Raw genomic sequence first — 20,400 nt, 5'->3', positions numbered from 1 at the left:
TAAAAAGGAGGAGGGAATAATGAAAGCCGCTTTGGTCCCCACTGTGGAGAAAGACTGTAATTTTCCTAGGTAGAGGCTGGGGGGTGGAGATGGAAAGCAGAAGACAGAGAGGCAGATAAAGGTAGGTTGGCTGTTGGGTGGGAAGGAAATAGGGTTGCCAACTCCAGGTTGGGAATTTCTGGACATTTGAGGGGTGGAACCTGGAGAGGGTGGGATTTGAGGAGGGGAGAAACTTTGGACTGGTGTAATATCATAGACTCCACCCTCCAGCCGTTTCCTCCATGAGAACCACCATTGCCACATTTCTTCCAACAAAGTGGTGAGTGTGCCGAAGTAGAAATAGCTATCTTTTGTGGTGTCATATACCATCGCGTCAGGATCTTGTATGACTGTAGTTTTATGGCAATGTTTGAAGACGTAATCTGCTGTGAGGACCATATTCGCTTCCATAATTCCTCTGAGAATGTAGATTTGCAATCTGATTGCCATTTGTTTCATAGTAATGTGTCATGAGGTTTGTTTAGTCCAATTAAGATTTTGTAGATTCTTGAGATTAGACCTTTATTCATGATTTTTTTGTTTTCTAACATTTCCTCAAATGCAGTGGGAGTTTGTGAAATGGTTGTTTTCAGTATTTGACTGGTTACATTTTTCAGTTGTAAATAGAAGAACCAAGGAATGTTTTGTCCTGTTTTCCTCTCTAGTTGTTGTTTTGAGTACAGACCTGTAGGTGACGAATATCAGATATCTTGGTCATGTTGGCTTTCCTCCATTGCCTGGCTAATTTAATATCATTCCCCGGAGGGAGCCACTTTTGAAATAAAAAAGTTGTTTGTTTGGTTATTCTTGGGAGGAGTTTGTATCTGTAGTTGTCCCAAATTCTAAGTAGAGATGTAAGAAAAATGTTAGTTTGGATCTCTTTAGGTCTTGTCGAAGAATCGTTCCACATTACCTCTTGAATAGTCTTGGGGTATATTAGTGAGTACAGCAGTTTAACCCATGCAGCTTTATCTTCGTTTTGTAACATTTTGAGTGTTGTAGCGAGCATAGTGGATTTGTAATATGCGATGATGTCTGGATAACCCAGGTCTCCTTTATTTTTATTGCTTTTGAGTATATTGAAATTTATTTGAGGTTTTTTGTTTTGCCATAAGAAGGCGTTAAATGCTTTTTGTCATTTGTGTAATAAAAGCAAGTTCAAGTATATAGGTATAGCTCTAAAGAGGAAAAGTAGTTTTGGGAATAGGAAAGATTTAATTAGGTGGAACCTGTTGAGAAATGTATGTTTTTGTTTATTCCATTTGTGTAATGTTGTTTGTATATCCTGGAATTTTTTTAAATAATTAACTTTGATTAGATCTTTGAGTTTTCTTGGAATTAGTACACCCAGATAAGGCAGAGGTTTCTCCATCCACTAATAGTTGTAAGAGCTGCAACTCTTGTTTGTCTTCTTGAGTTAAATTAATTGGCATTATACATGATTTCGATTGGTTCACCTGAGGTCCAGAGATTCTACCAAAGGTTTGAAGACACTCATGGAGATGTTTTAGGGATAGTGTTGGTTTGGTTAAAAATAGAAGCATGTTGTCTGCAAACATATTTAATTTAAATGAATTTGGACCCAGATTAACTCCAGCTATATTTTCATTACATCATATTATTGTCGCCAGTGGTTCTAAGGCTATTGCGAATAACGTTGGTGATAGTGGGCAGCCTTGTCTAGTCCCTCTACTTAAGTGAAATGATTCTGAGGTGATACCATTAGCGTTTAGTTGTGCTGTTGGTAAGGAGTAAATAGCTGCTATTGTTATTAAAAAGATTTCTCCAAAGTTCATATGCTTGAGTAATTTCAATAAATACGTAGCTTCTAATGAGTCGAATGCCTTTTCTATGTTGAGCGAGATTAGTAGAGATCTTGAGTGTTTTGAGTGACATTCAGACAGTATGTGTAGTGCCTTGTGTATGTTGTCAGTTATATCATGCCCTGGTATAAAACCAGATTGATCTTGGTGTATGTAATTAGAAATGAAAGAGTTAAGACGTTTGGTTATGACTGATGTAAAGATTTTATAATCCTGGTTGAGTAACGAAATTGGGCAATAGGAGGCCAGCTTAGCAGGGTCTTTCTCCAATTTCGGAATTACTATTATTGATGCTGAGTTCCATGATGAAGGCAGGATACTGTTATTCAGGACTTCATTGCATGCATCTGTCAGTGGAGGGACTAGGATATTCGCAAATTTCTTGTAAAATTCTGAAGGGAAACCATCTGGTCCAGCGACTTTGTTGTTTTTTAAATCCTTAATCATTCTTAGAATTTCTTGTTGACTAATTGGGTTCTCTAGAATTTGATGGTGTTCATCTGATATTTTGTTGATTTGCAGATGCTTGATCAGATATTCTGTAATCATGGTTTGTGAGGGTTTTTTATATGAATATAGGTTCCGATAAAAGTTTGTAAGAATTTCGTTTATGGCCTTAGATTTTGTTTGCAGGTTTCCCTTTTCATCTCGTAACTTTGTAATGGAGGTGGATGGCTTCTGGTTCTTCACTCTCCATGAGAGTATTTTCAATTATTTTGGAGAAGCAATCGAATATCGTTGTTTTAAGTACAGTAGATTTTTTTGAATATGGAGCTTTCAAGAACTTCCAGGCGTTTCCATTCCATAATTAGCTTTTGATAGATCTGTGTACTCCATTTTTCTTTGTGAAGGCTTTCAAGTTCTACTATTTTGGATGTTAGGTCTAGGCGTTTCCATTCCATAATTAGCTTTTGATAGATCTGTGTACTCCCTCTTTCTTTGTGAAGGCTTTCTGCTGTGACGCCAACCGCGACAAGGTCTCTTTTATAGATTTCTTTTGTTTTCTTCAGGTGAGATGTTAAGGAAATGAGCTGACCCCTTGTTGTTGCTTTTAGGGCATCCCATACTACTGATGGTGAAACATCATTGGTATCATTTGTTTGGAGGTACTGATTGATATGAAGTTTGATTTTATCAGTATAGATTTTATTGAATAGGATAGCTTTGTTGCAACTACAGTGTGTACTGTTTGGTTTGTCTAATTGTGTTTTTAATTGGCATTTGACCCATTCATGGTATGACTAATTAAAAGGTCCTATTTTGGTTTCTAAAATATCTTCAATATATTTGAAATTAGAATGAAGTCTATTCTAGTGTAAATATTATGTCTTGGTGAGTAATTGGTGTAGTCTTTAACTGATGGGTTGGAATGTCTCCAGGCGTCAGTAAAGTGGAATTCCTGAAAGATGTTGTAAAGTTTAGTGAGAGGTTGTTTTTTCTCAGATATTTTTGTTGGTTTTTGAGTGATTAAGTGTATTGTCAACTATATGGTTTAGATCTCCTCCTAATATAACATCTCCTTCTTGAAAAGGTCTCAGCTTGGTCATTGTCTCTTCAACGAGTTGTAATTGGTTGTCATTAGGTGCGTAAATCGAGGCGATAGTGACTTTTCAGTCTTCCAGCATCCCCTTAATAATTATAAATCGTCCTCTTGGGTCTGCTTTAGTTGCTTGATGATGGAATCTAATGCTTCTAGTTATTATAATGGCTACCCCACAGGATTTCGAGCTTCCTGTGTTGTGAAATTGTTGTTGGATCCACGTTGCTTTCAAATTATTCTGCTCAGATGATCTTAAATGAGTTTCCTGTAGAAGTATTATACTTGATTGTGTTTTGGAAAGTTCTGTTAGTATGTGTTTCCTTTTAATGACATTGTTGAGTCCTCTGGTGTTAAGAGATAAAATACCCTGGAACTGAGACATGTTTTGCTGTTGTGAGGTAAATGTCAGGTGTCTGCTTGTCTTTTACTTTTATTTATGTGCTTTTTTGTTTTCGTGTATTTCTCCTAATTGTAAGTGTGTGTGTGTGTAAGATGTATGTGACTAATGAGAGCAAGATTCCTAACTCTACTGAAGTGTTGTCAGTAATAATTTTTATTGTGGTAATTATAACCTTTTCTTTTGTTGTTCTTTTGGATTCTTCTGTATGTGGTATAGTGCTTTTTTTTTTTGGCCTTAAGGGTATCTGTATTGCTTGATATAAGATGTCTTGAAATTTATGTGTCCAACTAAGTGTGCTCCTAAACTCTTTTGTTTATATGTGCTACAAGAGTGTCTGATATGCAATAGTTATTGAAGTAGCACCAACAGTGTTTATTAAAATGGGCTATAAGTTCACTCTTCTCTAAAACAGTTATGCTAATACAACCTTTAGTTATGTATAATTCGTCCTATGAGGAACAGAACAGAAAATAACAGTTATTTATTTGACAGTACCAGTATTTAAACAAAAGTCTCACAAAAGCCAGTATGTATTTGCCTAGGCTAAGAAAACTTTTGAGAGGAGATTTAGCTTAAAATGCAAATTCTTGTGCAATAAGTATTCTTTAAGTTAGTCAGAAGTATAATTTATTTTAAAATTTTGTGAAGCAAGAAATTTGAATATTTTAAAAAATCAATGTACTTATGTACTAATAATTAAACACTCTAGAATTTATTAAGTTAAAATGTAAATAGTAATGTACTGGAGATTCAATAAATTATGAAGTTTTCAGCTTTGTATTGCTTGATATAAGGTGTCTTGAAATTTATGTGTCCAACTAAGTGTGCTCCTAAACTCTTTTGTTTATATGTGCTACAAGAGTGTCTGATATGCAATAGTTATTGAAGTAGCACCAACAGTGTTTATTAAAATGGGCTATAAGTTCACTCTTCTCTAAAACAGTTATGCTAATACAACCTTTAGTTATGTATAATTCATCCTATGAGGAACAGAACAAAAAATAACAGTTATTTATTTGACAGTACCAGTATTTAAACAAAAGTCTCACAAAAGCCAGTATGTATTTGCCTAGGCTAAGAAAACTTTTGAGAGGAGATTTAGCTTAAAATGCAAATTCTTGTGCAATAAGTATTCTTTTAGTCAGAGGTATAATTTATTTTAAAATTTTGTGAAGCAAGAAATTTGAATATTTTAAAAAATCAATGTACTTATATATAAATAATTAAACAATCTAGAGTTGATTAAGTTAAAATGTAAATAGTAATAAAATGGAGATTCAATAAATGATGAAGTTTTCAGCTGTAGTATAATTCAGTCTCTCTTATTCACACCAGGTGAAATCTGGCGTGAATAATGGAGTACTCTCCAGTAGGTTAGACTGAAAAACAAGCAGGAGGTGAAGCATAAGAGAACTCATCCCCCCCCCCCTCGAACCCAGTGAACTAGTATTTTCACATCAGGTCAATTGCTATAAGAAGAGAGCTAAACTTTTCACTACTTTTATATAGATCTATCATATTCTATGGCTTCCCATGCCAACATCTATATACTTAGCTATGAGGTTTGTCTTATAATTATTTTGTTGTCCTTATTTGGCATCAAAGGTATCTTCCTCTTTTGCGTCATTTTGCTGCAGTCCATTGGGACAGAGCTGTTCCTGATTCTGGGTCACTGGCAAGTAGGATCATATCTTTATGTAGGACTTGCAGTTTACTGAGGTTGACCCATTTATATCCTATTTTGGCGTGGTGTAGCATTTTTGTGATCATGCGCAGTTCCCAGCATTTATGTAGCACTTCCTGCGGAAGGTCGGGGAAAACTAGTATTTTTTCTCCTTTGAAAGTGAACGAACCTCTCTGTCTGGCTTCAAACAAGGTTTTTTCCCTTGATCTTGGATCCGGAATTACAGTAAGAATGTCTCTTGGGCCGTTGCACTTTGGGTGAGAAGGTGAGCTAAGCCTGTAAGCCGCCGTGACAACTGGGGTGATATTTTCCTCAAGACGGAGTTCTCGCGCCAGCCATTCCGCTATGAAGATGGACAGATCAACGTTTATTTCTAGTTGCTCTGTAAAACCTCCAAATTTAAGCTGTGCCCATCAGCTTGTCGTTTTGAGTACTAAAATGCATTCTTTCATTTATTCAGTATCAGTTTTAAGTGAACTTACATCGTCTTTGAGGTTGAGGCTTAGGTCCCTTGCTGTTTCTGCCACTTGGTTAACCGTAGTCAGAGCAATTTTTAGTTCGGTGAACTGGTCATTTAAAGGTTTAATCAGTGCTGACATACTTTCTAATAGTTTTTGTTCCATTCTACCTAACAATCCTGTTAGGATAGCTTCAGATATAGAGACGGGGGGGGGGAGCCATACTTGGGTTTCCCGCTGCCGCCGTCACCATATTAAGGGTTTTTACCTGAACGTTACCTGGCGGTGACTTTCTGGTAGTCTTAATAAAATAGTCTGGAATGCCTCTAGAAGTGCTCGAAATTTGTGATAAGTTATCGGTTCCCTTTTCCCCATATTATTTTCTATATGCCCGGTGCTTAATCAGTGTTTTTTGGGTTCTCGTGGGTTGGGTGAGAGGAGTTAAGCCTCTAGGCGTCCATCTTCATCGGTGTCTAGCCACACCACCCCAGTAAAGTCATTTACTATGACAGGCAGCGGGTCTCCAGCATCTCAGCAGAAGTCTTTCATATCACCTACCACCTAATAGTTTAAATTGGAAAAGTTCCACTGAAGATGCTTGCAACTTTGCTAAGCGGAGTGGTAGTAGTCTGCAAACTTTTGTTTTTCTGGCTGAATGAATTACACCTAGGGCAGTGTTCACATGTGCAAGATAATGTGGGGGGGGAGCAAGGTTATTTGCTCTGCAGGAATTTGACCCGCATTTGTGCGATCACACAGTCCCGGGGAGCTACAGGGGTGAGTCGGGGGGGGGGGTTGCTGCATATGAGGGATCGATGAGGGATCAATGAGAGATCGATGATTCACATCTCTGCACCGAGTGCTCTCTGTGCAGTGTGTGATGATGCGCATACTGAAACGGGGGGGGGGACACAGATTCACACAGAAATGAGACCTTGGCATTGAAAACCAGATTCTACCTACTGTACCATTTGTGGTACAAATACCGAACTTTGCTGTTTTGGTGCTTAGGGGAGATACATTTATGTTTGCCATCATTCCTTGAAGCTAAGAGAAACTTATACAGCATTTTGAAAACCGTTCCTTTAGGCAACAGGTATCTGAACATGTACTGGTACACATGGCCTGTCCTAGGGTTCCTTTGCAAGTTAGTTGTATCCTGTTCCTGTTTCAACAATTTAAAAAGTATTTCTTGCATCCACGTGCAAAGCTGGGAACAGAGAGAATGCATTTCGCTCTGCAAGTCACCTGGTGCTGCTGGAAGTTTTGCCCAGCAAACTATCATTAGGAACCGGTCTTGTGTTTATTTTAGGGCATCTGGAAAATGTCACCACTCCCGGCTGCATCAAGAAATTCTCACACATACCCCTTAGAAAGTACTACTGGAAGGATGATCTCCAAGAGACTTGCTGTTTCCCATTTGGTAGCACCTTGAAGACCAACAAGATTTCCAGGGAATAACCTTTGAGAGACAACACTTCCTCTATTCATATCCGACAAAGGGAACTTTGACTCTTGAAAGATTATACCCTGGAAATCTCACTGGTCTTTAAGGTGCTGCTAGAGTCAAATCTTGCTCTTCTACTGCAGGTCAACAAGGCTACCCACCTGAAACCATTAAAAGAGGGCTGCGGTGGCTCAAGTGGTTAAGACACTGAACTGCAGACCAGAAGGTTGGTAGTTCAGCAGTTCGAGACCCAAGTGCCGCATGATGGGGTGAGCTCCCTGTCTCTGGCCCCAGCTCCTGCCAACCTAGCAGTTCGAAAGCAAGAAATTGCAAGTAGATAAATAGGTACTGCTTCGGTGGGAAGGTAACAGCATTCCGTGCACCTCAGCATCTAGTTATGCCAGCCACATGACCACAGAAACGTCTTCGGACAGCACTGGCTCTTCGGCTTGGAAACGGAGATAAGCACCACATCCCTAGAGTCGGATTTGACTGGTTTTCGAGCAAGGGAAACCTTTACCTTTTTACATGGGACAACACGAATCAGCAGATCCCTGCTCTCTTTCAGCTCCTGTCCTGAACACATCAGAGCTCCAAGAACAATAGCTTTATATATGCAGCGATCTGTGGTGGAAACATTGCTGACTATACCAGTCCAGGGTGGGGTAGGGAGTGGTTAGACATTTTTAATGCTTCATACCTAACAACAGTAACAAAATCCCTGCATAAAATTAACACTCCAGGTGCAGCAGTGCTTTTGTCCTGATGAGCTGGTTTCGCTTTGGAAACTTCCTGCATGCAATACTGTAGTACATCAAAGAGAGGGCTACGTTGAACTTGGAGCGTCAATTTTATGCAGGGATGCTTTGGAGGGGAGTGGCCGTGGTTTAGTGCAGAGCCAAGTACACTTGGCATGCAGAAGGTCCCAGGTTCAAACCTGGCCTGTTCAGATAAAAGGAGTAGGGGTGATGTGAAAAACCTCCACCTGAGACCCTGGAGAGCCACTGCCAGTGGAGTAGACAAGACTGACCCTGAAAGACCAGTGGTTTGAATCAGTATAAGGCAGCTTCGTGTGTTTGTGTATGTGTGTGTTCCATACACATGTGCTGGAGAAGTCAAACACATGACACACCCACACATCTTCAGGCTGACATCGAGGGACTGACAACCTAGAGATGGGTTTTAAGTCTCAGGATGCACAGCGCCACACTGACATGCCAGTACCATTGTAAGGCATCTAAGCCCTCATATAAAGGGCCAGATCCACCACCAAGAGCAACCAAGTTGAACCCACCCTGATTGCATTTCAGATGCCCATAGCCAAGTTACCATTCTTATCTGGATATTCAATGAGGTTTCTTGCAGCACATGAACTGTCTACTGTTAGAAATCAGCCGGGGGAGGTGCTTGGATCAAATTGACGGATTTTGTCCTAAACATCCCCAACGGCTATGATTTTGTATGTTATGTATATAATAGACATCTATATTATGGCCTTAGTACTTTTACTTTAGCATATTCAAGCTATTTACATACTTCCCACACAGACCTCAGTTTATGTCTGCTGCCTACTTAATATTGAGAATACTTAAGACATCCAAACTGTCAAATCTATAAAAGTATTTTTGAACACGATAAGTGCTATGACAATTCTTAGCGTTGCTGCTGTGTTTTCAGATCTCACAGATTGCTTTTAATGCCAGGCAAGCAAAACTTGATCCCACATCCTCTTCTGCTCCTGTTTCCACTGTCAGCAATAACATCTCTTGAATCAAGATTGGGGACCAATGCTTACTGGATAGTTGCAACTGGTGTGTTATCATATTTTGTGCATTCATGAAGCAGGGCTCTTGTTCGTTCTTAGATTCGATCTGTACTCATTTGTTGAAAACATTTCTACCCCAGCTTAGAGAAATTAAACAAGATTAAACCAAAAACACTGAAAACAACGGATAAATAGAAACTGGCAGTATGAACAACAAAATATTTTTTAAAATTCTCAGAAGTTATTACGCATATCAATTTTGAATTAGAATGTTCACTGATTGTTGAGGATTCTTATGTACTTTCAAAGTATTCGCCCATCTATTAGAAGCTAACGGATAGTCAACGAAAATGGACCCTATGTAGGGTTGCCAGCCCCCATGTCCAGATGGAGGATCCCCAACTTTTTGGGGCTCCAATCTGCCCCCGGCCAGCTGGCTAACAGGGGAAGCTCCACCCCCAAGAGCAACCACCCGCCTGGCCACCCCTCTCCCTCCCCTCCTGCCAGATTTAAAGGGTTTCAGTTGATCGGCAGAGACCATGCGGTCCTCTAATCAGCTGCAGGACCCTTTAAATCTAGCAAGAGGGAGGGAGAGGGGCAGTTGTGGGCCACATGCTCGGCTCACAAAAGGGTCTTTTTGCGAACAGGTTGCAGTCACAGCATGTGGGGCTGATTTTCCCCAGCCTCGTGCACCGTGGCCCCCACCCTGCTTGTGGCCTACAACCAACCCTCCCCTCCCTCCTGCTAGATTTAAAGGGCCCTCCAGCTGATCAGCAGGCCATGTGGTCCCCGTTGATCACCTGAAGCCCTTTAAATCTTGCAGTAGGGGAGGAAGAGGGATAGCTGGGCAGGTGATCATGCTTGGGGGTGGGTCTTGGGGGTGGAGCTTTAGACATCACCACCCATACACACAATGCCCCTCAAATCCCCTTGCTGGAGCGAGGAGGGGAACTGGCAACCCTAACCCCATGTGCCCTTACTGCATCTAAAAGACTCGTATTACAACAATGGAAAAATAAAAGCCCATCTCTGGATTGAGGACCTTAGAACTCTATATCAATATTTTACCACATAGTATATAGATGGCAATTTTTAGATATCTGGAAACTGCTTATAGAAATGTACATGTAGTTCTGCCACCACTGTTGTTATATTTTTTTCTTGCCTTCATGTACACCCTTTTTTCCTTTTTTAAAAAAAATCCTATTGAGTTGCTGAATTTTAAGCTTTTTTCCCTTGTTCTTTTTTTCTTTTCTCTTTTTTAAAAAATAAATTATTGTCAAGGTTTTTTTAAACAAACACTAAAGAGATCTTTAAAAACTAGAGTTTAATGTTTGTTTTAAAAACCGTCTCACCTCTCAGCCCAGTAAAATACATAAATATCAAAACAAAAAGGTGAAAATGACAGTAAATAAATTGCTCCAACCCTTCTAAGCAGAAGCGAATCCAACAGCCTTAATTCATTTGCACCTAAAATGGTACAGCACAGGAGCCAGGCTAATATGTCTGAGGAGAGAATTCTATAGGGGTGCCACCACCAACCAGGGCCTGTTGCTGGTAGCTGACTCTGGGGACTCTGGGAGCAGGGTCTCTGCCAAAGAGCTGTGTAGATGCACCAGTTCATACAGCCTTTCTAAGACCTTTCCAGTCCAGAATATCAGCTATCCATTTATTTTTACCTATTTATTAGGTGGTCTGGAACATTATTTTGTACCTTGAAATCATTCATACATCCATTGCCATTGCTGTTTGAACGGAGGCTGCAAGAGCATCATAGGTACCTCTAAGATATAATCTGTAATGTCCTGGGTTTTTTTAAATTTAATATTTTGCAGACTGAGCTTTGGAAAACACTAGCCAGGCTTTGCTCTCCTGCCATAGTAGTGCCTAGGGATGCCAGTCTCTAGGTGGGACCTGGAGGTCCCCCGGAATTACAGCTCATCTCCAGACTACAGAGATCAGTTCCCCTGGAGAAAACGGATGCTTGGGATGATAGACTCTATGGTATTGTGCCCCACTGAGTTCTCTGTCCTCCCCAGGCTCCATCCCCAAATCTCAAGGAGTTTCCCAACTTGGACGTGGCAAACCCTACCCCTCGATCCCTGCCAATGGCCAGGAGGGACCCAGCCAGGAGGGCAATGCCCTCATTCTGAGAACCCTTCATTTCCATTTGAATTAGGTAACCTGCTTTTCTTCTCCACTACTAAAGTGCTTTCTTTTGCTATTGCAGAACAGCAGTCTGTCCCTGTACATGGATAACATCCCCATACATGGATAACTGCTGTGGGGAGAGGAAGGGAAGGTAATTGTAAACTGCTTTGAGACTCCTTAAGGTAGAGAAAAGCGGGGTAAAAATTATTATTATGCCAGGTAGCGGAGATGTAAACTTTATAAAGGACACAGACAAATACAATTAAAGATTTTTTAAACTTTAAATAAAATATGCTTAAAACACTAGCACTCTTGCAATATTTTGTCTGTTTAACAGTATCTGATAACTGACAACTCTTGCACTGAATTATTGCATCAAAATGTCTGTGCTGTAGCAATCTTGAGCATGCTGTTCAGGTGTGTATTTATAAGCTGCAAACCTACTTTTGATTTAGACTTTCATTACAGAAATCTCATGCTCAATGTTCTGAGCCTAGGACTCAGGGGAAAACATGAAATAGCTGGGCATTGTGAGCTTTTGTACATAAGTTGCTTCATGTGCTGGTCTTGACACAGACTGAGGGCTATGTGTTTGTCTATAAAACTTCTTCCCCAGAGAAACAGCTACAACTTCCTACAAAGGAAATGTGCTGGGTGAACTTGGTCTCTGGACACACACTCTCAGCCTAATCCACCTCACTGGCTTGTTGTTATTTCTCCTCTAAAATAGTTTACATTGCTTTCTTACTGAGAAAGACTGGATCATGAGGGCATGAATACAGTGAAAAGGGCGAGGGAACCCAGTTGCACCCAGGAAAGCCCTTGCATAAGGAGTCCAACAAAACACAAACACACCCAGTATAAGGAGCCCAACAAAATATACACACTGTAGCAAGGCACAAAAAAGCTCATACCTTGAACAAAACTTTGTTGGTCTTAAAGGTGCTTGTTATTTCTCCCATGCGATTCAAGCAGCCCAGCAAAGCAAGCTCTCTCTCATTCCTGCCCTCCATTTAGGGAGGAGCCTCAGCCAATGGAAGGAAATAAAAGCTTCCCTTTGTTTACTGTAGGATTAGGGCTGCCTAGCCAGTTCCCTCTCTCCCCCTGGGAGGAGGAGGGGGAAGACCCTCAGCCAGTTCTTTACCAGACTCTCTCTATCACACAGGAGAGCCTTGCCTATCTATCCTGTGTGATTGAGTGTGTCTGGTAAAGCAAGCTGTGACATGGTGGCAGCAGCAGAACTCAAAAAGGAAGCAGGAAATAGCCAGGTCCTTGTAGGCCAGATTGGAGCCTTCCAAGGACCTGATCTGGCCCCCAGGTCGCATGTTTGACACCCCTAGCCTAAGAGATGGTCTGGCCAGCTTCTCTGATAAAATTAGAGTATTTAACATCAACATTTAATTTCTGATTTCTTGCCACTACTTCCCCCTCCCTTTTTCCTCTTTCTTTCCTTGGGTTATTCTAATTCCTTAATAAATATACCTTTAATATCATCCAGATTAAACACTGCTGAAGAGGAAACTTCATCAGTCTCACCTTTCCTTTTTTTCCCCCCCTTTCCTTTTTTCCTTTGATCAGTCATCTAGATTTAGTCATATGGTATCTCTTCCCAAATGATTTCTTGGAAGACTGGAAATGTATAGATATTTGGAGACATAATCCAATAATTAAGGATTACACATACTTTCAGCACTCATGGTTTTTATTTAAGACGTGTTTTTGTAACCCCATATTTAACTCAGAATATTTCTTGTACAAAGAACCATGGAATTGTAGCACTGCAATATCACTTTTTGGTCCAGGAGTTCTGTCCAACATGGTGTTTGAATAATTTGCTGTTGATAGATGAAAATGTTTTGTCAAATATAAAAAAATGTATAATGCAAAAATATTTACCTTTATTTTGGAATAGTCATGTCCAAATCTCAATTATTTGGGGTGAACACATGAAGCAAACCATCATCCATAAAAGTTAGTATTGTCTACTCAGACTGGCAGCGGCTTTCCAGGGCCTCAGGCAGAGGTCTTTCACATCACTAACTCCCTGATCCTTTCAACTGAAGAATCCAGGGACTGAACCAGGACCTTCGGCATGCCAGTTGCCAAGCAGATGCTTTGCCACAGAGCCAAGGCCCCTCCCATGTTTATGAACAGGTTGCAAGAGAATAAAAGGCTTTTATTCTTAAGCATAAACAACAGCAGGGACTGGCGACACTGAGTGCCAGAAAAAGCAGATTAGCAGATTTACATTAAACAAACAGGATTTTGCATTGTCATTCTAAGCAGAGTTACAGACTTCTAAGTTCACTGACGTCAACATGCTAAGAACAGTATAACTGCTTAGGACGAAAGACTACTTATAAAAAGCTCATGAAAAGAAGATGAGTTAAAGGAAAGGTATAAAGTGGATCTTAGTATTTTCAAAAACAACATTTCTTTGATAAAGGAATAAAATGGAGCAAAATAAAACCGACCAAACATATGACAGCCCAGCAACCCAATACTCAGTCTAAAACAGACCTATGATTAAAAAAAATAAATAAAAAATCTGTAAATTTTCAAAAAAAATGGCCAAAGAAGACTCCGTACCTCCTCTAGAAGATTATTCCATGGGAGCGGTGTAGCCCCCGAAAGGACACGTGCCCTCAGTTGTACACCTAACAAATTCAGCTGGACCAACCTAAGGCTGATACTGAATATGAACTACTATATCAAACACAGGCTCAGCATATTTGCCATTTTCCAGGAGTTCTCCAAGAATTATGACTGAACTCCAGACTATGGAGACCAGTTTCCCTAGAGACAATGGCAGGTTCAGAGGGTGGACTTTAGGGCAGGGGTGTCAAACATGTGGCCTGTGGGCCAGTATTGACCCATGCAGAGCTCTTATCTGGCCCACAAGCAACTGGTGAGAGGGAGGGAACTGGAGCCACTCCGCTTGGAGGGGGGGTGAGTGGGCGGAGCCATTCCCATGGTGTCTTCAGCACAACAGAACAACCTTGTCTGCAAAGGTCAAGCAGGATGCCTTCACTCCAGCAGCAGCCTCATTGTAAGTTGAAGACCACCACAGCCACATTCACACCGGCTTGGGATTTCAAGGCAAGGTCACCCGGTGGCTTTGGCCAGAGGTGGCAGCCGCTGCATAGGTGTTTCCAGTTTATTGAGCTTTGCTGGGCCTGAGTCCCACCATGCGTATGGCCTTGCACCTGGGTCACCCCCCCCCCAAGTTCAGCTCATCTTCCTGGTCCCCTTCCGCAGCAGCTCTGGAGTAGGGAGGAGTTTGCAACTCCCAGCCACTTTGTGTTTTCCCCTGGAGCCCAGGCTCACCGCACTGGTTGTGGGAGTGGGTTGGGGAAGGGGTTTGCCTCACCCTCCAGGCAGTGCAGGGATGTCTACCCAACACTTCACCACCGGGTCTCCTCCAGTCTGCCCATGCGGGTTTTCCTCTGCACCCCCCCAGTCCATGAGTCTTCACAGTGAGGACCCACCAACTCGGAGCTTGCCAGCTGCTGTCCTTTATAAAGTTTATATCTCTGGTTCCTGGCATTACATTTCATGGCACACATGGCCTGACTTGACAAAGTGACGTTTATGTCAGATCTGGCCCTCATAATAAATAGGTTTGACACCTCTGCTCTAGGGTATCACATCCCTGCTGAGTTCCTTCCCCTTCCCAAATGGCACCCTCTCCAGGCTCCACCCTCAAATCTCCAGAAATTCCCTACATCAGAGTTGGTAACCCTAGATGCAATGCTCCTAGCTGCTTCTGATTCTTCTTGCTATTCATATTCTCTTTTCTACAGTTCTCCTCCTACTCACATGCCTTTTGTTTTGTTTTTTTAAAAAAAACTGTGATTTCCCACAAACTTATAGAATCATAGAGTTGGAAAGGGCCATACAGACCCTCTAGTCCAACCCCCTGCCCAGGACCAGCCTAAATCATCTCTGACAAATATTCGTCCAGCCTCTTCTTGAAAGCTGCCAGTGAAGGGGAGCTTACCACCTCCCTAGGCAGCTGATTCCACCTTTGAACCACTCTGACCATGAAAAAGATTTTCCTACTGTCCAGCCGATACCTTCCTGCATGTAATTTAAACCCGTTGCTTCAGGTCCTATCCTCTGCTGCCAACTGGAACAGCTCCTTGCCCTCCTCCAAATGACAGCCTTTCAGATATTTAAAGAGAGCAATCATGTCCCCCCTCAGTCTCCTCTTCTCCATACTAAGCATTCCCAAGGCCCTTAGCCTCTCCTCATAGGGCTCAGTCTCCAGACTTTGAATGAGCTTCTAGGATTGTAGCCTCTCCTCACCCACAGCGGCCCTCTTGTACTTGCTTGACATGCATCTACCATGATGGAGATGCAGGGACAGGAAAACCTGCTAAATTTCTGCATGCCAGGCAGCTACTAAAGAAACATGAGCCCTGCCAAAGGGGAAGTTTGGTGGCGGGGGAGGCTGTCAACTTTATTAGCTACCATTAGCAAGGTCCTTTTTTTCACTGTGCATTTTTTCTCTTCCTGCTGCAGAGAACATTAAAGCATACCATAAGCTTGTGCAGGCATGTTCCTTCCCTAATTTTCCTCGTCAATGCCAAAAGGAAGAGTCCGTGAGCCCAGCAGAGCTATTTATTTTTTATTCATTTGTATGAGTAACGTTTTTCCCCCAAGAAACGTTTCCTAGGATATAATCTGAAAACTTTACCTTTCTACAAATGACACGGTAACTGTTTATTCTGATATCTAACTATGCATGCCAAATATATTTTCCACATGGGTATTTACGCTGGCAGCAGTGAGCACTTAAACTATGAAAGATAGAAGTGCAACCTCAGGGTCAAACTAAGCATGGTGGAGATTTCAGACATCTGTCCATTTTTTTATAAAGGGAAGTTACAGCTGCTAAGGAACTGAGTTCGGGTGGGGGCTATGTTGGAAAGGGAGAGGGGGTTTAATTCTTCTACCATCACTTGGTTTTGGTAATTGAAGCTGTGCTCCCCTGCAACATTATTAGCCTTTTAAAGGAAAAAGACAGGTAATCATCTTTTCCTGTCTTTTTCTTTAAAGAGCACTAACAATGTAAAGAGCCCAGTTCTGATTAGCCAAATGGTGCAAAAGTGGAAGGGTTAGATCCCCATTGCCTTCCCATGGAGTTCCAAACTCTATAACTGCGGTAAAAAAGACGATCAGGTGCTTACGCATCTCCACGCACTGATCCCGTGTTTCTGGATGTCGGAATGCCCCCGGTGGGTGCGCAAACCAGTTCAGAAGTGTGAACCTTTAGTTCCTGTTTTGCCGTATTTTGTTTTAAAATGGTAGAGCATGTGTGCATGCGCACACATGTGCACCCAATAAATGTTCTCAAAAAAGTCAAAGTTATAAAAGATTTTAAAAGTTTTTTTTTTAAAAAAAGACCAGACCACATGCTCCGTGGTTGATGTGCAGCACTAATCTGAATGGTCAACCACGGAAGAAGCGCACGGTTAGGCTAGATCTAAATGTGACAATTAGTGGGGCGCCCAAACCGCACCAACCTGCTAGTCTGACTGCAGCCTCTGAGAGCTTTATTTTCAGGCATGGAAGGTACAGATGCAGGACTGATTTGTGATATCCTAGCCCACATGAAACTCTATGGTTCCACAGAGGTAAGAGAGGACAGTGGGTGCTGTGCATTCCACATGGAAGTTCTTCTGGGATGAAGTTCTTTCCTCTGGAATATCTCATATGACTAGTTGTGATGTCAGTGGGGACAAAAGCAGGGTAAAAACTTCAAATGCCATGCAGTTCCTTTCTGAAACATCTGGGAGCTTTCACCTCACGTCACTTTCTCAGTACTACCTGTGGGAGCAAGTACTGTCCAGCATCTCCCCTGGCCACAAAGACAATGTGAAAAACCCACATTTTGTCAGGAGCCCATTTTGTGTCGGCATCACCCTTTCAGAAAGCATGCCAACATCACACAGGTACATGTGAAGAAGTTGTGAGAGACACCAAAGCTCCAGCTGTCCTCCTAATGAGGAAGAATCACAGAAACATAAAAGAGATGGTGCTTGTGCTCTCTCTACCTTGACCTCCATCTTCAAACAAGGGCAGGTTGGCATAACTCACTGGGAAAGTTCCTGACAGGCCGCTGCCCTGGAGAGTCACTAGAAGCTAGTGGCAAACTGAGCCAAATGGTCCCTATGGTGGTGTGATCCTGCCTTAACCAGGACCAGGGCCTTTTCTGCCCTGGCCCCTGCCTAGGGGAACACGCTCCCTGTCGAGATCAGGGGCCCTGCGAGACCTTCTTCAGTTCTGCAGGGCCTGCAAGATGGAGCTGTTCCACCAGGCCTTTGGCTAAGGCAGCGGGCATCTGTGTATGGCATCCCTGAGACTGTTGTCACCTACCAATTAACCCAAATAATATGCCAGCAGGGAACCTCTCACAACCAGTTGACTTGTCTGAACTGTGATTTGTTTTTTAATGTTTATTACTGTTTTAAATTTTTTATTTTTTGTTTATTGTATGATTACATGATGTTACCCACCCTGAGCTCACTAGTGGGATCGGCGGGCTATAAATATAAATAAATAAGCTTGGCCTGGGCCTGAGCCATGTTGACAACGGCAAGCTCACTCAATGCGCAAACTCACCCACTGTTATTGTCACTCAGCGCAGGTCAAAGTGGAGTTGCAGCAAAGAAAAAGAAAGTGAAATATCACCACGCATGTAGTTCTAAAGGTACAAAACATCAACATATAATTTAATAATGCAATCAGAAGTGCTAAAATATAATTTAAAAACAACAATCCTGTCATTAAATTATACACAGATGTTTTGTACCTTTGTACTATGCGCATAGTTATATTTCGCTCTTTCCCCCCTCTTTGTTCCAACTTTTGTAGTTATCTTTCTCGTGCAGGGTTGAGCTTTTCTCCCCTTGTCTTGGTTGTACAAAGCAGAGTTGCCCCTGCAGTGCCAGCAGCATCGCAGGGGCCACATGACTCAGTTCTTTCCAGGACTGTCCCAATCCACCCCATCTTAAAATGTCAGAAGTTGCTCTCAGCTCAGCTCTACAATGCCCAACGGGGGGGGGGGGGGAACCTGCCCCTGCAAGACACCCTCCGTTTTCATTCAGAAGGACAACAGATCAGCCATGTGAGAAGCCAAGACAATAACACAAAAAGAATAACAACTACAGCAAACTCATTCATTCTCCAGGCTAAACTCTAGCAATAGCGTTATGTTGTTATCCTAGCTATTATTAGTTTAAAAGTGGGCAGAACCTTCTCTCCAGCCACTGGAAACATGGTGTCTTTCCCATGTGCTTACATAAGGAACCCAGGCATTCACTCACTCTTGTTAAAAACTGTTAACCTGATATCTCATTGAACCATAGGCTTCACCAGTACCTGGACCATTAATTACTAAAAACTCCAAAAGCTCCTTACCTTAAAGCTCTAGCATGCTTTGTTAATGAGTTCCTGGTTGGCTGCTTCTCAGGTAGCTACCGCATTGCTTGCATGCTCAAAAGGAGTGGCAAAGAATGTGAATTTTTTTAAAAGAAGGAACTGCTTCCCTAGTGAAGGACAGGTGTTTTGAAACTCGCCCTAACCGGAGGCTAAGATAGCAAAGAAACAATAGAACTACTGTTCCCAGCATGCTTTGTAAAGATACTTTTCTTCTCTGGAAAAACCATGGGTTGTGGGAGCTGTACTGGTAAATTGTCCATGCCATAGATGCAAAGTTTTATGGCTTGCTTCAAGGGAAGGGTGGGGAAATAAGATATTCACCTGGAAATGAAGGGGGGGGGGGAAATCCATGCATCCATAAGCATGATTGCAATTTCATTTTACTTGTAAATTTATAGTTCAAAAACAACGTCTACAATGTGATACCATTTCATAGTACTTTATAATAATTGGTAATTATTTTTAACAAAGCAGATAACTACCATAATCCCTCTCCATTTTTAAAAAATCTGACTTTTGTAACTAATACATGAGCAAAGAGTTACTATGTAAGGCTGTCTTTAGCAGAGCTATCCTAAGCAGACTTGTGAGAGTGTATCTTAAATCAATGGGCTTAGAAGAGGGTGACTCTGTTTAGGATGCCATTGTAAGAATTGCTTCTGTAGCAAAGTCTCTGTCTTTGAAATCACCCAAGTGTGGTTACGATGCACAACTATCCTTACTATATTCTGTTCTGTCTGCTGGATTGGTTTAATATGCAGTAGCTTATTCTCCAGCAGTGGAGTATCGCCAAGGAATTGATCTTAGTAACATATACATTAGCTGAACATTATTGTCATACAGTATATTATCAAGTTTTCACAAAACATACTCCCACCACTGCAGGTGTGAAATGACAAGCTGTGTACTGAATGGTGCCATAGTTTTCATGCATGTGCTTTACAGTGCTGTGTGCTACAAGTGAGATACCCCCACTCCCTAGGGGTGCCAGCTCCCTGCCCCCCAGGTGGGGCCAAGGCATCCTCCACCCTCCACTGGCATTTCCTGTTGGGAGAAAAATAAAATGTGAAAGCTGACCATCGGCCAACAGTGTGATGTAACTTCCAGGTAAACCCAGAATTGATGTCACACCTCTCTAGGACCTGGACAAAACTCAGCCAGACGTAATGCCTGTCATCTCCGGAATCACTGAAAACGCTATGGTTTTATTATAAAAGTTCAGCCAGTTCCTAAAGAGGCATGATGTCACTTCCAGGTTTACCCAGAAGTGACATCATGCTGTCAGCCAATGGCACCACCATGTCCCCCCCAGCCCCCTGCTGGTTGCCAGATTTAGACCTTGCAATTCTACCTCTTAGACACTGCCTCTAGATACTGTGGAGCAGAAGATGAACCTTGAAGGATGACAGTGTTATAGGCTTCCCAAGTGCCCCCGGGGGGCGGGGAAACCCCCACCCCAGAGGCCCGTTCCCCGCCGCCGGCGGATCAGGCCCCGGGGGGAACCCCACCCCGACATGCACGTCACCTGGAAGTGACGTGACGCCACCGGGCACGCTGGGGGCGGGGCCATGGTCATCTGAGGGAAAACTCTATGGTTTTCCCTTGGATAGTCGTGGCCCCGCCCCAGCATGCCCAGCGTCGTCACGT

The 20,400-nt window shown here is 42.2% G+C and overlaps 1 protein-coding gene across 1 annotated transcript in view; it reads right to left on the bottom strand.

Moving 5' to 3' along the window:
* The window catches only part of LOC107119575 (thromboxane-A synthase-like), a 310,368-nt gene extending 291,564 nt beyond the window's left edge, over nucleotides 1–18,804 (bottom strand). Inside the window, exon 1 of the mRNA XM_015422085.1 lies at nucleotides 18,733–18,804. The gene's annotated coding sequence lies outside the window, so the exon portion shown is untranslated. The remainder of the gene's footprint in view (nucleotides 1–18,732) is intronic.
* Nucleotides 18,805–20,400: the final 1,596 nt, after the last annotated feature.

The sequence above is a fragment of the Gekko japonicus genome, unplaced genomic scaffold, assembly GCF_001447785.1.
Source record: "Gekko japonicus isolate JY-2015 unplaced genomic scaffold, Gekko_japonicus_V1.1 scaffold280, whole genome shotgun sequence".
Taxonomy (NCBI): Eukaryota; Metazoa; Chordata; class Lepidosauria; order Squamata; family Gekkonidae; genus Gekko; species Gekko japonicus.
The sequence above is the reverse complement of the archived record's forward strand: the minus strand, read 5'-3'. Positions and strand labels throughout refer to the sequence as shown.